At 36.9% G+C, this 18899-nt stretch overlaps 1 protein-coding gene across 3 annotated transcripts in view; it reads right to left on the bottom strand.

Moving 5' to 3' along the window:
• The window catches only part of POU2F1 (POU class 2 homeobox 1), a 178965-nt gene that overhangs the window by 102368 nt on the left and 57698 nt on the right, over positions 1 to 18899 (bottom strand). The window contains exon 2 of one of the 3 annotated variants that reach the window (XM_036872619.1): positions 1189 to 1289. The exons of the other annotated variants lie outside the window; for them this stretch is intronic. The gene's annotated coding sequence lies outside the window, so the exon portion shown is untranslated. The remainder of the gene's footprint in view (positions 1 to 1188; positions 1290 to 18899) is intronic. 3 annotated transcript variants of the gene reach the window in all.

Below are 18899 nucleotides of genomic sequence, written 5' to 3'. Positions count from 1 at the left end.
AACATGTATTTATAATATACAAATATTATATACTTTTTGAGGGGGTATAAAAGTTACACCTTGAAATTACATTATAAAATAGCTAATATGATTTCTATAGCTAAAATCATTACAGAGGAAGACACGGTTTTATGGTTTCTCTTCACTACCTCAGTATGTCTCTAAAGTGCTCAGATTTTTGAATGGGTGAATTAAGAGAGGAAATAATTCCATAATCAGTATCAGTTAACAAGGGATAGGTTGGATTTACGATTAAATTTTAATTCCAAAAATAAACAGACTGCATAGTTTAGTAATAGGCTTTGACATCAGAGAAAACTGTGTTTAAACTCCAGTTCTAGAATTCTAAAATTCTAAACTATGTGACCCTTCCTAAGCCTCAGTTTCCTCATCTGTAAAACAGGTACAACCATACTCCCAAGGGTTCTCCTCAGATTTGAACAAAATGTATCCAAAAGCTTCAATGGCCCCTAGTAGTTAATTAATGGTTGTTAATATTATTGTTAATAGATAAAATATTTTACGTAGAATAAATAAAACCATTTCTTCTTTGCTGTTGCTACAGGAACATATTCAGTTACACAAAAGGAAAATCCATATGAAATGTCACTATGGTTTGTTTATTCCCTTAGGCATGTTAATTTATATTTAAGGTACTTAAAAAAATGAGAATTTTAAAAAGGCATGAGACTAGGAGTCTAGATTCTGATCTCAGCTCTACACTGGCTAAGGAAGTACTGAACTTCCTTAAACAAGTTCCTTCATCATTGGTAAAATGTAGGTTATAATATTTTGATTATAGATTAATTTTATAAAACTATTATTTACAAAGAACTTCTATTAAACTACCACATAGGAATTATTGCTAATGTTATATTGTCACGATAAAGATGATACTTAACATGTACCCTATTTGCATTAATTTCACAACTTTTTCAAAAGAAACCAGAGCCTAATCTAAGTATTAGGGCAATCCTAAACTATTTTCCATTGAGGGCTAGGGCACAGGCATTCTAAGCATAACTCAATTATATCAATAAATATCAAACAAATTTCAGAGTTAAAAATGAAATATATATATTTAAGTCATTTTTATAGTCATTCCACAAAATTAAAGGCAATCATCATAACACCTGGATTTATCAGAGGCCACTAAATTAATAGCTTTTATTAGCAGAAAATATTTACCAGGTATAGAAAGACTGCATTCTTTCTTTGAATTGATTCATTGAAAACTGAGAGTAGTTTGGTAATTAAAAAGGCAGGAAAGCTCTTCTTACTTTTCCAGTCTATGAATACAAAAAGAGAAAAAGGCAAGACTGAGTAAGTTGTATAAAATAACCTAACACTTTAAGTGGGAACAATTACAAACGGTGGAGAACGCTGGATTACCCATCAAGGTATGGTTAGCTGCCTAAACATAAAGTGATTAGAGGCAGGCAGCTCTCTTGTGTCTACTTCCTCATCTACAAAATGGAGTTACTAGCACCTGCCCTTACTTCAGAAACGTGGAGGTAAATCAGAAAGTTCTTGGAACATGTATTATAAGGGGGTGGTCTTTCATGAAGCTAGATAAAAAAGCCTACTTAGTATTTTCTTTAAAGGGTATATTTCATTAACTTAACAAAAGACCCCAAAATCCAACACTAACCTCCCTCCAAATTTACAAGTATCTATTTCAACTGGCTATACCCACACACATAGATGATAGACAGAAATGAATATAGATTGCTATCACTGTATTCTGGAAAAAGGTGCAAGATTACATTTTGTCTTTGAAAAATGAGAAAGAGCAATACTTGGCACACACAGGTGTGTAAATTTACCATCACTGGTTGACCATGACATTCTTTGCCATGAGGCCTCAGAACCCTAATAGTAGGTTCAAGCAGCCAGCCTTAACAGATGAAGAGGAGATGGTACATGCACTGACTCTTATTTGCCAACTACCTCTACTACATAGCTTTGTTTGAATTAGTACAACTAATCAGTAATTGGTATAAATTAGTATAACTGATCGAGTAGTATAACATTAATGAAAACCATCTAAGTTTTATATAACTGTACTCAGTACTCATGTTAACTAGATCATATAATTTTTTTTCTATACATACTGTGATGTTCCTAACTACTTCATGAAACTTTGAACCAAAGCTTAGTTAAGTTCAATGGTGCAAACAAAATCAAATATGTAAATAGTTGAAACTACCTTCTTAAAAAGGAGTTATTTTTGTGAGAGAAGGGGCTTATGGTAGCTCATAATACTTGAAAATAGAGATCAACATTAAAATTCTGCCACCATTCTCCAACAGTGGTCAGAAATTTACTAAGACATTTTATTATGTTATACAACTGAAAAGAAACAGAATTTTTTCTCTCTCTTGAAAAAAAAGTCTGATCTATATGTACTTTAACTTCTTTAAAAGAATTTTAAAATTGTTAAGTTGTAAGAGGATATACCTAAAACAAAAAGCAAAACAAAACAGAAACACATGGACAACTAAATACACAAAACAAATATAAACTTCAGCACACCCACCAAACTCCTCCAGAGCAGGAACTATAATGAATAAGGAAAACCCACCTACCCTTCCTCCTTTAGACCAATGTGATGGTTACAAACTGACAAGCTCTTTCTGGCTGTCCACTGGCACATCTACAGACCTCTTATTCTTTTGAAATGTCCCCAACTTAAATTGGATGCAAATAAGCCAGGTGTGGTCCCTACAAAAGTAATCCTGCTAGTCCCTACTGAGTTTCCATAGAAACATGCACAGCTGGCAATGGCAAAGAGGTTGTATACTGGCCTCAAGACTAGCATAAAAAGTTTCAATACTCATTGAATGAAATAACAATTATGGTATCTTAGTAAAGAACAAATACAAAAACAACAACAACAACAAAAATCCCATCTTCGCTTGAAACATTAAGCAAAATAATGGAAAGTATTTTCTTCTAGTCCAAAAGTGGCTTTCAGCCTAGCAGCAGCTATTAATCTGTCTGTGAAAAGTTACAATTACCAATGGCAACCATTCTTTTACCAAATAAATATATTTTATGAGAGTATTCCCTGTAGGTCACTTAATGTAATAACCAACATCCAGAGAGAAACAATATAAAGTCTAATCTAAACAGTAGTAAATACCGTGTATCTTTTCCTTAAATAAATTCAGTATGACTCTTCACTGGTTTTACTAAAAATAAATGTTTTTACAGCAGTGATTCTCAAAGGGCAATACCTAGATCAGCATCATCAGGAAAATTATTGGAAATGTAAATTCTTGGTCCTCTATCCCAGACCTACTGAATCAGAAACTCTGGGCATGGGAGGTCTAGCAATCTGTGTTTTCACAAACCCTCTAGAAGATTCTGATACATGCTAAAGTTTGAGAACCACTGATTTACAGTGCCAAATTTCAGAGGAGGCTGAAATATGAAATAGAAAATGCAATGCTTTATCTGACCCCTTGGAACTAAGTAAGGCATAGTAACAAATGTAAAGGAAAACTCACTGGCCTCCTGAATTAAGTCTCTTTGCTAGTATCTCACTGTCTAAAAGATATGCAGAAATTAACAGTGGTACATCATGTCTGTCTTTCCTACACATGCCAAGCACAAAAAGAAAATCAGAAGTGTCTGTTCCTGATTACTCAAGGAGAGGAAGATCCTTGCATGTAAGACTCAATCCACTGCCATTCCCAGCCCATTACCAATCACAACCCATTTCCAATCACTGAGGTCTTCAGACACAGGGCAGCAAACCTAACCATTTATTACATTATAATAAAAGAGAGATATCTTTTTTTCAAGACATCAAACATGTATGTAGGGATGAGCCTGAAGTTTGAGTCATAAATTTTAACCTTCCTCACTACAGTTGGCCCTCCATGTCTGTGGGTTCTGCATCCACGGATTCAACCAACCAATGTAGATCGAAAATATTAAAAAAAAAATTCAGAAAGCTCCAAAAAGCAAAACCTGGCAACTACTGACAGGGCATTTGTATTATATTTACAACTATTTATGCAGCATTTACATTGTATTAGGTATTATAATTAATCAAAAGATGATTTAAAATACTATATCAGAGGATGTGTGTAGGCTATATGCAAATACTATGTCATCTTATACAAGGGACTTGAGCACCCTTGGGTTTTGGTATCCACAAGGGTCCTGAAACCAATCCCCCCAGTGCCAAGGGATGACTGTACTTGTAAAAAAATTTTTTAAGAAACATACATGGATGCAGTTCTTCCTTAGTATCTAACATATTAGATAGTTCATGTACTACAAAATACTCTTTTCATTTTTCTATTAACTTCTGTATAACCATTTATAATTCCTTCCCTATTTCCTTTAAGACAATGGGCAGCACTTCAAAAAAAAACCCAGCCCAGGTAGTGACATTAAAGTGATCAGAGAGATATATAATGGAGAAAAACCACTGGGTAAATCAAATATTCCATATGTCATTAGAATCAATGAATTCAAGCCAACTGAATAGTTTTCTGAAGGTCATAATTTAAACTAAATTGTTAAATACCTTCAGTATTATACCTGCAGAATGTACTTTAAAAATCATATTTTAAGTAAATTGAAGACTGGTCACAATTTACAAAAAAAAAAAAAAAAGCAGGAAATTCAAAGGAGAGTGTTTATTTACTTATTCCCAGGATTATTCTGTAATCTGTTTTGTGATAAGAAATATGATGAAACTTACTCAAAGGTCAGATTCTTGACTTTACGAACAAGGCAGGAAGCAGAAATGAATATACATTTGACTTGTTTTCTCCTGCTTGTTATTTTCTTTTCTTAAATTAGAAAACACTTGAATTATAAGAACATTTTTACTCAAATATTCAAGGAACATTTTTACTTAAGGGAAAAACTCAAATCTCAATTTCTAAGCTTAACGTATTTCCAGCAGTCTCTATTCTTTTGGAAAAAGAAATATAAAGAAAACAAATCCTAAGGTCATCACTATTGTCATATAATTTTTTTTTTTAATTTTTATTTATTTATTTTTGGCTGTGTTGTGTCCTCATTTCTGTGCGAGGGCTTTCTCTAGTTGTGGCAAGTGGGGGCCACTCTTCATCGCGGTGCGCGGGCCTCTCACTATCGCGGCCTCTCTTGTTGCGGAGCACAGGCTCCAGACGCGCAGGCTCAGTAATTGTGGCTCACGGGCCTAGTTGCTCCGCGGCATGTGGGATCTTCCCAGACCAGGGCTCGAACCCGTGTCCCCTGCATTGGCAGGCAGATTCTCAACCACTGCGCCACCAGGGAAGCCCTTGTCATATAATTTAAAAAAAATTCTACATCAAAGCAGCAATACAGAATAAATTTAAGTAGGAAACTGATTCACAGGCTCCTCTTTCTCTTTGCTAAATATTGGTGTTCCTTCAGGCCCATCCTTGGTCCACTTCTCACTATACCAGTGGCTGCCAAAGTATTGTCTTTGTGCCACTAGTGGGCCAGAACTGATCCAATAATGCCAATTTCATTGACTTTGATGTTTGACTGTGGGCTACATACTAGTGGTGCATGCTGGTTGCCATTCCAACTCTCCCACGTGGATAAGGGCGATGATAATCAGCTCAAGGGAAAGACCTGAATGCTTGAGTCCCCCTAGTTAGTGACTCGTTCAGGAATGAACTGTATCCCAGAAGTTTACTCAATTCTGGCTGATGAAATCAAGGAAAGAGCTCATGAACTTTTAAGGGATAGTTACTCTCACTTTGAATACAGACAGTAAGCGGGGACTCTCCTTTCTTTGGACGCGAACAAGGAAGCATATTTTCCTGGCTGCTGCTGGAAGTTGTTTTGCAACCATAAGGGAAAGAACCTGAGGGCACAGCAACACAAAGAGCCCAGTTCTACCATCCTTGAAGCTTCTGATCTCTTAATCTTGTGAGCCAAGTCAAACCAAATATTTGGGAGTGCGTGTGTGCACATGTGTGTATATACACATATAATTTTCTAATGTGAATTTGAGAGAAAGCAAGTAGGACAGTGAAACAGCCATGGCAGATCTCAGGAGCTCCAAGCCAGCAGCATTTCTACAGGGTAGCCGGACTTCATTTTGCCTACTACGAAGGGATGAGAGCCCCTATAGTCATGTCACTCAGATAATCTTCTACTACCCCAGACCATTTGGGAGACAAAATGAGGCTATTAAAATTATCTATTCTAAGCTTGAATTTGCTATTAAACAGATTTTATTTTCACTTTAGAAAAATTCCCCAACAATAAGCTAACATGTTATAGAAGAATGTTATGCTTAGTGTGAAAGAGGGAAGCACCTAGCACCTCCTCCCACCCTGAAAAAATATCAATAAAACCTTAAAAAAAAAAAAAAAAAGTATTGTATTGTAGACCACCCCTAACAATCTCCTTATACTTAGAGAGACCATCATCTCCAGACAACTCACCATTCTGGCTGAGCCCCTTCTTACAAATATACCATTCCTTTGTACTACGATAATCTCAATACTTAGAGAAAAATTAGACAGGAAGATGCAGAGTACAGGCCATCAAAGAAAATAAAAGTGGCACAACTAATCATAACATAATCAGCTTGTGCATACTACCAATGGACATTTTCCAAGGTTTTTCCTTATCATTTAACAAGAATAGTTTAAGCACCATTGTCCTCTGTCACTAGATTTAGAATCAAATCTAACATAAAAGGTAACCTTTATCTCTCCTGGTTCTTACAAACAGCAAAGGATAAAAATCTTAGAGTTTTAGAGCAGAGAGAAATGTTAACAACAATCGACCCAATCCCTTCATTGTACGAACTAAGAAACTGTGTGCAAGGTTGCATGATTTATTTTGGAACACCCTGTGAGTGACGGCACAGCTGAAATTCAGATCCATTTTCTGATTTTTAGTCCATATAAGTGCTCTTCACATTGACCACCTCCCTTTTAGAAATGCAAAAATATTTTCCAACAATTTTATAAAGTCACTTTTTAAAAAGTGATCAATGTCATGTCAATCTTTTTAAGTATACTGACTACTGATCATTATTCTCTAACAGTCAGTTTATAATAAGTGTTTATATATTCATTCATTAATTCATTCACTCAACAAATAACTTTAAGAAATTATTATGTATAGGGCTCTGTACTCTGCTCCACAGGGCCAGAAAGATCAATCAGACATGAAAAGCTCTCAGACTGAAAGCAATCAGACTGAAAAGCTAGAACAAGACATTAGAAATAGATAATGTAAGTAAAAGCTGAGAAATGTTTTTACTTTTTGTTAAAAGGGAACAAACATATGCATATTTTAACACAAAAGAGAAAATGTAGTTTTCATGAAATTTTAAGGATTCCTTACTTACGTTGAAAACCTATAAGTAACTAGATATTTACGGAATAAAGTTTATTTTTAAAAAAGTAGATTAAATACTTAAATTCTGTAACATAATTTGGGGTTTGGGATATTGCCTTTCAAGTTTCATATCTAAGACACTATGACCCTTTGTCATTATCTCTTGTCTCCTATGTAAAAACCTAGATTTATAATTCAACTAAGTTTAGTTCCACTGGCTGAATACAGAATAAGGTAAAAATTAGGGTAATTTACAACAACTGAGTCAGTAAAAGATAGGAATTTAAGTTATGACAATCTGGTGTGATTTTTACGCCATCATAAAATTAAAATTAATTACCACAAAACGTTAGGCCATGTTAGGCCACCAACATAAATACACCGGGAATTCCCTGGTGGTCGAATGATTAGGACTCCTCGCTTTCACTGCCGAGGGCACAGGTTCGATCCCTAGTTGGGGAACTGAGATCCTACAAGGCGGTGTGGCCAAAAAAAAGAAAGAAAGAAAATGCATAAAATGCATACACCACCACAGGGATGTACACCAAGTTCATGGGCGTTACAGCCTTTGCAGTTTCTGTTCCTTCAGTCTAGGATGCTTTTGCCCAGGTGGCTTCTTTTTATTTGCTATTCCAGTCTCTGACTGAAAGTCATCTCCTCAGTGAAGACTTCCACCATGCAATCTAAAGAACATCCCCCCGCCCCTGCTGCCCTGTCACTATCACATCACCCCATTTTATTCTGTGTTCTCATAATTTTAAAACTTATTTACTCGCTCCACTAAAAGGCAGGCTTCCTGGGCGCAGGCATCTTTTTAGTCAGTCTTATTCACAGCGGCAACCTTAGTGCATGATAGAGCACAAGAGGTGCTCAAAAGTATCTGTTGAATGAATGGTGCCTAGAAAGTCAGTAAGAATTAGATCAGGGATATCAGCTTAAGTCCACAATAAAACAAACTCCTTGAAAGAAACTATTTCCAAAAAAGACAGGACTATGTGCTCAGAGAACTCATCTACTGATCTTTAATAAGAGCAGCCCTCCTAACAAAACCTTACTATAAGTATACTCCTGATAGCAAATCTGAAATTCAAAAGTTAAAAAAAATTCTGTCCAGCAAATACTTCTTTTTAAAAGTCAGGGCCATAGGGGAAAAAGACTAGCTTCTGGTTTGTGTTCTTGGCCATTTAAAAAGCAACAAGTTTTATTTTATTTACTATGTTTCCCCTAGATTAGCAGGGGTTCTCAGAAACAATAAATTTAGAACTGTCTTCTAATTAATGGACATGAAATCTTGGAACATTCTGAGTAGAAATTCTAGATTCAAACTATAAATCAAGACTGACATTCAGAATCTTGGTAAACAGGGGTAAGGCTAGTTAATACCTAAATTAAAATTTGCTCAGCAGCCTATAAATAGACACAAATCTTGCAAGAAACTCAGCCATTCCAAATCACATCTTGGAGACAGACTGTGCCTTTTAACTTTGCAAAATAAGACTAATCATGTTGGGAGTCCTGTTGAGATTCCAGCTTCTCTTTGAAAAATTCTGAAGAAGTCAATCCCTCTATTTGCTATGGCTGAACAAGAAAGCACACTATTACAGGAAAACAGATGAATCATTTATCTGTTAGTCAAGCACTTACTATGCACCAAAGTGTTAAAAGAGGTGTGTAGTTTACTTAGATTTACCTATGTTACTGATTTCTTTGCTCACCATTCTCTCTTGCATCTGAGTTCAATGTCCCTCCTTCTTAAGTACATCCTTTAAAAGTCCCTTTAGTGAAGGTATGATAGTAGCCAACTCAGTTTTTATTCGTCCAAAAAAAGTTATTTCATCTTCATTCTTGAATAAAAGTTTAGCTGGGTAAAAATTTTAAGGTTGGTAGTCACTTTCCCTCAGCATTTTACAATTTCATTGTCTTCAGGCTTCCATTTGTTGCTATTGAGTACTGTGAAAATGTGGCACTTTTATGGGCAATTATCTATTCTTCCTGTCCTCTATTAGATAGTCTCTTTAAAGTTGATTTTCTGCAGTTTCACTATAATATATCTACGTATAGAATTTTTATCTACCCTGCCTGGGCTTTTATCCTGCTGCCTAAAACTGAGAATTCATGCCTTTCATCAGTTCTAGAAAATTCTTAGCCAGTGTGTATTTGAATTGATAATAGCTGAGAACCATCTCTATTATCTCTGGAACTACTGCTACAATTAGATTCAGTTTAAACTTGCTCATTCTATTCTCCGTATCTCTTAACTTCTCTTCCGTATCTTTCATCTATAACTATTGCTATTCATCTGCTTATTTTCCTGACATCTGTCATTAACTCGCTCTTCAAAAAGTATACCTAATCTACTCTTTAACTTGTTCACTGAGTTTCTAAATTTCAGTAACTATTTTTTTCCTTTCTAGAGATCATCTCTTTGCCAAATCTACTTAGTCATTTTCACAGTTTGTTTCTTGCTCATGTTTTCAATCCCCTTTTATTACTACAACATTTAAAAATTAAATAGTAAACCTGACTGATTCCAATAATCTAAAGTCTGTGGGAGGCAGCGGGGAGTCTACTTCTATTGTTGGTTGTTTTGCTGCAAGTCTGATGTTGGCTTGTTCCTTCCTAGGTTCTGTAATTTTGGGTTATAGACTCATATTTAGAAAACTAATCTGGAGGAGTCTGAGAAGCATAGGTTCAAAGTACATTCCTTCAGAAAGGCCATACATTTGCCTCTGCCCAACCTGAGGCACTTCTAGCCTGGGATCACTTTTATTTCTTGGCTTTGGGTTTCCCAGACCACACAGATAGTATAAATTTAAACTTCAAATCTGTATTTAAAAAGAGCTAAGGTTACAAATTCTCAGGGAAGACTTGTACATAGATGTAAGGTTAAGAGACAAGCCTTCATTGCAGCACTCTGATGGTAGATGGATGTTTTTTTTCTGGCCTACCCTTTAGCTAAGGGTGTAGGTCTTTAAGAATTCTAAGCTTTATGCAGGGATCTCAGCTCCATTTCCCCACCCTGAAAAGTCTAGTCTTCTGTCTAGAACAGACATTAAAACACAAGGCTCTGGAGGGTGGTTTGGACAAAGGCCCTTAGGGCAGCCCCAGTGTTAATTTGGTGACCATACATTTTCCTCTTCATGGACCCTGTGGAAATCCCTCATATCCTTGAGCTTGCACGAAAAACATGTAAAGGGATGTTATAGGCATTTGTAGGAGTCTTGTAGAATTTCTCTGAATAATCCATTACAGTGCCAGAGGTCTCTGAGAATAAGGTGTAAAATAAACAGTTTCAATCTTCAAAAGCAAGCTCTAAGTGTTGTTTGCTCCTCTGTGTTGCCATAGCACGGTGTATCCTCTATCACAGCTCTTCCTTTACTCCACTCTTGTCACTGTGGTTTAAGGTCTCCTCCCCTGCCCAGATTTTAAAAGACATTTCTAGTGCTCAGTAATCCAAGGTAATGTGTCAAAAATGACGTTACCTCAGTGATTCCTGCCTTGGCTACAATAAGAAAATAAGAATCAGCAGACTGTTTCTTTAGCTTTACTATAACTTCGGTGATAAGGGTCAAGCACAGTGACATGTTTACAAGATGCTCTCTAAATTTTTTAAGAATGGAGATCTACCAAAGGTTTTGAAAAATGCTCTTAAGAGGACAGCAGGAATGGACAATTATCAGCTGATTCTGGCCATGTGTCACAGTAATCTAGACGGTGGTAGCTTAAACTCAGAGATAGAAGCTACAGGGACATATTCTACACATTTTTTAGAGGTAAAACTGACAGGTGTCTGATTTGATGTGAGGGATGAGAAAGGGATTGACTCAGCCTACAGAAAATGAACTAGAACAAAGAGATGAAAGTTACAACAAGGGGACATATTTCAAATTAATATTAAGAGAGAACTATTTAAAATTAGCATATTTACTAAAAAAAAAATATGGAATGATTCTGATTATACCACTCACAGTTAAAACTTTTTCATTGTATTTCATTTGATGGGCACCAGGAAGTCAACTGCAGCAATGCATCCAGGACTTCTACTATCTGGCCATAACCTTCTCTTCCAACCTGACCTTTCACTATTCCTTTACCTTCCCTAAACTTCAGTTAAATGGAGTTACTCACGCTCACAATTTTCTGCGACTGTCCTGTATTTTCTCTCCTTTGTTCCACTTGCTCCTGCGGTCAGAAACCCCTCTAAGTATTCAGATTCTACCCATCCTTCAAGATCTAGTTCCACTGCCACTTCTTCAATGAAGCCTGACATAAACAGCCTTCTTGAAAAGAGATTCTGTGCCTTATTCAACTCTGGAGCTTTCTGAAAATTACCACAATGCCTTTTCTGAAGGCACTGAGAAATGAATACTTGATGGGGATGCTAGAGAAAAAATTAAATTCCTTGAAGGGAGGCTGAGCTTGAACTCTGATTTCCCCTCTAATTTTTAAGATTTTGTGATTCTATAACACCTCTATTCAAACAGTCTTAAGATGTACCTAAAGAACTATTTGCTTTTAATATGTTAAACATTTATTGAACAGTCTTCTTGTACCAGATACTGTGTTAGGTAGGCTTCAATGAGATCCCATTTAATCCTAACAAAGTTCTCTGAAGCAGTTATTCTTTGTAACTTAAAAAAAAATTTTTTTTAAGCAGTGTGTTTTTTTTTTTTTTTAATTTTATTTAATTTTGGCTGCGTTGGGTCTTTGTTAAGTGAGGGCTACTCTTCCTTGCGGTGCGCAGGCTTCTCACTGTGGTGGCTTCTCTTGTTGTGGAGCAGGGGCTCTACGTGCACAGGCTTCAGTAGTTGCAGCATGCGGGCTCTAGAGCTCAGGCTCAGTAGCTGTGGTGCACGGGCTTAGCTGCTCCGTGGCATGTGGGATCCTCCTAGACCAGGGCTTGAACCCGTGTCCCCTGCATTGGCAGGCGGATTCTTAACCACTGCGCCACCAGGGAAGTCCCCTATTCTTTATTTTACAGATAAGAAAAAGCAGATTCAGGCAGATTGTCCTAATACAGAAGCTATAATAGAGTGGCAGAATAAAGGTACAAACTTTAACTTTAAGCCTACTGCTCTTAAACCAACATCACGGCTGCCAACCAATTTAGAATTTAATTTCCACATTTAAATAAAGAAAAATACATTGAAAATATCACAGACATGAATGAATCCAGTATAGACAACAAATAAAACAAGTTATTCTTTGATACTTGCAACAACAAAAAAATTTTTCAGCAAAGCAAAACAACTCACCTACTCAGCAGGTTCAATTCAATTCGACAAGCATTATTTATTTATTGTGAAAGGTGTTAACAAAATTCTGAAAGAAACAGGCTAAGAATAACATTAAAGTAGAGAGTCTATCATTGTATGTATTAGAGTTCATGGTGGCATGGAAGAAGATTCTATAGCTTAACACTAAAGATGAAACATCAAGTTATGCCCCATTTTTCATTAAAAAGCCTCTTTTAAGAGAGAAATATAACCTAATATTTCACAAGCTCCTCTTCACAAGCAGTGATCTATAGGAGCAGGGTTTCCCACTTTTGCCTCCAGATCAGACTACGGAGAGGTAAGGATCACCTACATTAAAATGTATAAAATCTTAGTTTCACCAAAAAGTTTTTTTTTTTTTTTAAAGTTTCTTGGACTATTTACAGTGGGAATGGCAAACTAAGTATAGTATGGTATTTTCAAATAACTGAAAAATAAACAAGAAATGGATTTTAAGTCCTGATCATTATCATTCTGTCAAATAACAACAGAAAGCCAGAGATGCAATGTGGTCTAACAGAAAGCAAAAACTGTGGAAGCCAGAGCACTGGGCTTCTACCTCTCACTTTTCACAAATTTACGCAAGCAAAATATGAAGCTAGCTAGTTAAACTCAGAAGTTAGTATATACTATTTGTTAACTAGCATGGATGCCAAGGATGTTTCCTCATGGAAAACAGAAGACTACTTGAAACTTTTCATCCTAACAAACTACAGAAGCTGGCAAATTCTTGTCTTCTACCACATGTTGATACCTGGGCATTTAAACGGCATTCTTGTGTCCAACTTTTCAAACACATTGGAAAGATGAAAGACCTTAAAATGTCCCTTCACACAAACAACAGTCTAGCCCCGGACTGCCAAATGAGAAAAAGCAACTATTCTGGACTCTCCACTTTCACATTTTCACAATACTGCTGCCATTTCTTCTTACAAATAATCACCAATACCCACAATTCTGATCTTCATACCTTACTCATTTATCTATCTATCCAATCATCCGTTCATCCTAACAAACACTGAATGCCAGCCATCCTGTGTATCTCTGACATCTAGCTGAGGGATCAGCAAATGTTTTCTGTGAAGTAAATATTAGAGGTAGTAAACATTTTAGGCTCTGTGGGCCCATGATTTCCAGCACAAACTCTTCTTTTTCCTTCTGTTTTTTTAAACAACGCTTTGAGAAGATAAAAACTATTCATATAGCTCAGAGGTCTCACAAAAACACGGCGGTTTAGATTTGGCCAAATATTTATGATTCAGTGGATGCCCAATAAATATTTCTGAATAAAATTTAAGTTGAATAAGATTTAGTTCCTTTCCTCAAAAAGCTCACGATGCCGTGGAAGAGGGAACAAGTAAAGTAGTGATTCAGTACCAGATAACATGTGCTATGAATGAGGTAAGCATAAGATAGTAACAGGTTAATGCTCAATACATGTTAACATGTACCAAGCACTATTCTAAGTATTTGACCATACTAACTAATCTACTCTCATAGGAACAAGCCTATAAGGTAAGTTCTACTATTACTCCCATTTTACGTATGAGAAAACTGAGCGATACAGAGATATTTAGTAAACTACCCAAGGAGACCTAACCAGCAAAGAGTGGAGCTGAAGTTTTAACCTGTCTAGTCTGTCTCTGGAGCAAGTCTTGCATTTAAACTCTTAGCTAAAATGCTAAAGGGGCTGAGAAGAGCTATTACATCTAAATCAGACAAGAAATTCAGAGGACGGTTCGTTGAGAAGCAGAAACAAGTGAAACAAAGAGTACTGGGATGGAAAAGTATAGAAAAAGTAAAACATGGGAAGGGAAAGAGGTGTGATACGTATTCACAAGTCCAGGAAGCAGCAAATGGTATATGTGAGGAGGTGAGGAAGTGTTGGGAGGTGAGGTTAGAGAGGTGAGCAAGGACAATGTCATCAAGTCCCTCATATTTAAGTTTCGACTTAACTTTAAATACTTAAAAGTTTAAATTTTGACCTTAAATCTTTAAGGGTTTAAGCAAGAGTCACATAATTGTTTTTTAAACTTTTTTTGGTAGTCTACTTAGTAGCTATATGACTATAAGTTAACAGGGCGTAAGTCTGAAAACTGAACCATCACGTGAACCCAAGGCAAGAGTGGGGGCTAGAACTAAGGCAGTAGTCCGGGAATGGAGAAGAAACAAGCATGAACAGCATTAAGGAGGCAGCCTTGCTACCAATTTAAATGCTCAGTTGGGTGAAGGAGATGAGCAGAATGACTGTCAGCTCTGGCTCGAGTGACTGAGTAGGTGGTGGTGCTGAGTAGGAGGAAAACATGAGTACAAGAAGGGAAAATGTGGGAGTGAAGGGGGAAAAGAATGAGTTTGGATATGCTTAATTTGATATGCCTATGGGTTCTCAGAGGTTCAGCAAGTAGCTGAATTTATAGATCTGAAATGAAGAGGAAAGGTCCCTATCTTCTTCCTTTTTAAAAAAAAAAAAAGATTTATTTTATTTTTGGCTGTGTTGGGTCTTAGTTGCGGCACACGGGGTCTTCTTTGAGGCGTGTGGGCTCTTCTGTTGCTGCACACGGGTTCCTCTCTAGTTGTGGCGTACGGGTTTTCTCTCTCTAGTTGTGGTGCACAGGATCCCACAGAGCACGTGGGTTCTGTAGTTTGCGGCACACGGGCTCCCTTGTTGAGGTGCACGAGCTCAGTAGTTGTGGTGCACGGGCTTAGTTGCCCCGCCGCATGTGGGATCCTAGTTCCCTGACCAGGGATCAAACTCGCGTCCCCTGCATTGGAAGGCGGATTCTTAACCACTACCACCAGGGAAGTCCCCCCTAACTTCTTCCTGATCAAACTATTCCTCAACACACTGCCTCACTCCAGAATGATTCCACACACCAGGCAATCCTCCATGTCACTTATAAACTGTCACCTCTATCCCTCATTCTAACCATATCACAATTCTATAAACCTCCATAGTGATGTCAAAAACTGTCTGTCCTACAGACAAATGCCAAGGATCTCTAGATCTTCAAGCTTCAACTTTTCTTTATTCAATCAGCAAGCTAAATCTTCCTTATTCGCTGCTTTGTTAACCTATCACCTTGCCTGGTGTACAAAAGAGCACGCGCAGGGACAGGAGTACAACAAAAAAAAGACACCTAGAAAAGAAGATTCTTGATAATAGTTTTCACTGCAATTTCTAATCTAAGCAAATGTGCATTACACTTTGTTCCCTCCAGGATAGGGGAGGGAAGACATGCAGTGTGGAGGTTACAGCAAGGATTGCGTCATTTTAGGTTCCTGATTGCATGGTGAAAGGTTAACGCTGCACAAGCAGTGTGGTCAGTTTAAGGAGATGTTTGTATGCATCATGGTGAGCTAATTAACTTGAGCTAAATTTGTATTCATATTTGTTTCCTGGGGGGTGGGGTGGAGATATTATAATCGCAGGCTTCTATTACCCAGTGGCCTTTATTACACCTTGTACTAGACCATTGTTTCTTAACCTCAGCACTATTGACATTTTGGGTTGGGTAATTCTTTGTTGTGGAGACTGTCCTGCACAGTACAGGATGTTAGAGGCAGTGTCCCAGGCCTCTAACGACAAGATGCCAGTAGCACCCTTCTCCCAGACATGGTCAAATATCTCCTGAGAGGCAAAATCACCCTCATTTCAGAACACCATTTTAGACAAATTTACTTAACACCCTTTTTTGTGTGCTTCCCTCTCCAGTTCTGAACTCTCCTCTGGAACTAATCCTGATTCCTGGAATGCTCTTCCACATTCAGCAGGCCAATCTTTTGTTATTCAAACAACTCTTAAAACCCCCTTTTTATAAGCCTCAAGCACCACAATTATGTCCCAGAATTCTAAAAAGCATGAATATTTACATGCTACTAGAAGGCATTCTCCACTGGATCTGATCTTCAGTTTGCCAGGAATTTGTCTAACAACATGCTGGTTAATTGTGGAGGTGTTTTAATATTTTTCATTTGTCCAATATCTAGTTCTCTAAGTCTTTACAAAGTTCTAGTATTCTTCAACTTAATAGCCACCATTTATTGAGCCCTTACTGTGGCTCAATAACTGTTCTAAGCACTTTGCTACATTATCCTCAAAACAGCCCAGGACTCAGACATAGGCAGTCTGGCTCTACAACCCCATCGTCAACCCCTAAGCGACCCTGCCTCCCAAATGTTCCTCAAGAACTCTGCATCTACTCTACCTATTCAAGATTTTATGATCTTAGATCATATACAATCTCAAAGTTTTGTTTTTTTATTTCTTGTTCTCTTGTTTTTCCTATTAGTGTTAAGAAAAACAAACTAGAGGGACATACAGTTTGCACTGACCAGTAGTATCCTGTCTGACAGAAGCATCAAAGAGCATTCTGTGAGCCCAGCACATGGCCTAGAACACAGTGGTTCTTCAGTAACTACCTGGTTGAATGGATGCCTAAAACATCCTGAATTTGTATAATAATCCAGATTGAAGTGCTTAGATTATTTTGTCTTTTTGGTCTTTAATCATGCCTCTTCTGAAACTTCCTTCTTTCCTGAAGCACTGCGTCCAAATCTACATACAATATATAGAGATATTTTGGCACAATATATTTTCTATGTTTCTAACAACCTTCTCTTAAAATTCACAACTAGTCTTTTGGCTGCAGTACATCAATCTGCTATCTTCAAACAATAAACAACAATAATTTTAAAATTCTCTCTCCTAGTAATAGCTTGAAAACCACCATCCTACAAGTGTAAACTGGAATATTTTCCCCCACATATCAATACATTATTTTAAACTTGTACACTATAGCTCTTTTGCCATTTTTCCTTATTCAGACAATCACAGTCTTAGGCATTTCGCTACTGGAACAACACTCCCAAATACTTTACGTACATTTTGAGTAAGACCAGTCTATAAATGGACCGCTAGAGAACTTATATTTCTCCATCTAAACCAGACCCAAATGAAGACTAAACACTCCACCCTCCTCCTCTGGGGATGTAATCTTAAAGCATTTAGGATGGTGGGATGGGGGGGGGGGGACACTATTTATATGAATACCTTTGATAACATGATTTGCATTAGTGTTACCTGGCACTTTAGAAGCACTTAATAGACAGCAGTCCCAAGTGCTCCTACTTTATTGCTATAACACTTAGCATAGTAGCAAGTGCATATGGACACTTAATAAATGCCTCTGGCATGAGGACTGCTTGAAATCTAAGAAGCTGATAATTTAGCACAATTAATTTCTGGGAACAGGTTAGAAAGAAGGATGATCTTCCTTTTTATGCTTAGCTAGGACTGGGAAAAATAAAAGCCTAAGACTGGAAAGAACAGGCAACGGAAAGTATTTCAATGAAAAGGGAAGGGAGGTCAAAACATTCACAAAAGCCTAAATTAATTTCAAAGAAAAGAAAAGCAAAATTGTTAACCCACCTTGACCCTCACCTTCAAAAAACAGTAAGGGTCATGTAAAAACCTAATGTCAACTATCTTTTTAAAGGTTACTGTTATAGTACTATCCATACCTTTAGGTAATTTGGGCTGACACTGGCACAAAAACAACTGACAGTAGAAACTGTTTTGCTGAGAGCCTAACAACACGTTTGCTAAATGGGAAGTGTTCAGTTATTGTTCCACATTCTCTGAATGAAGAGACTAGTTATAAAAACTTAAAAACAGCCCCAAGTAACAGAATAAAGTCACTTAAAAAAAATCAAGCTCAAACGCCAATCATCTTTGCTACCTATAGCATCCACTTTTATTTTCATAAGACCAGCAAAGTTTTATTTTTTTCTCAGATTATAAACTTTTATACTATATTTTAAAATACAAATCATTTTATCAAGTCAGAATTCGTAGCCTGTTTCCAAACATATAGTTTCCACTAATCACTACCTTTCCCTCACTCTAGACAAGTAAACCTGCTTGCTAAGTCTTCCACTTAGTCCCATTCATCATCCCCCAGCTCCCATCAACATTTGTTTCCTTAGGAACATTTATGCTGTAGTTACCTCTACCAAGAACTGCATTTCTCCCCTATTCGAAATCGTATCTCTTCTCATCTTTTAAGTATTCCTCAAGCTCTTATAACTAAATAATCCAATATTTCTATATTTATCTGGTTTGCAAGGGTAGGTCACAAGTTACTCCCTTAACTCTGTTATATATTCTATCATGGTGGGAAGGACATCTCTAAGGAAAAAAAAAAATGGTTCAGCATAAACCTACATTTGAAAACTATAACAGCTCTTGGTCTGCATCCTAGGGCAGAGATTAATTGTATTATATTTGTA

This window comes from Balaenoptera musculus, chromosome 1, assembly GCF_009873245.2.
Source record: "Balaenoptera musculus isolate JJ_BM4_2016_0621 chromosome 1, mBalMus1.pri.v3, whole genome shotgun sequence".
NCBI lineage: Eukaryota > Metazoa > Chordata > Mammalia > Artiodactyla > Balaenopteridae > Balaenoptera > Balaenoptera musculus.
The sequence above is the reverse complement of the archived record's forward strand: the minus strand, read 5'-3'. Positions and strand labels throughout refer to the sequence as shown.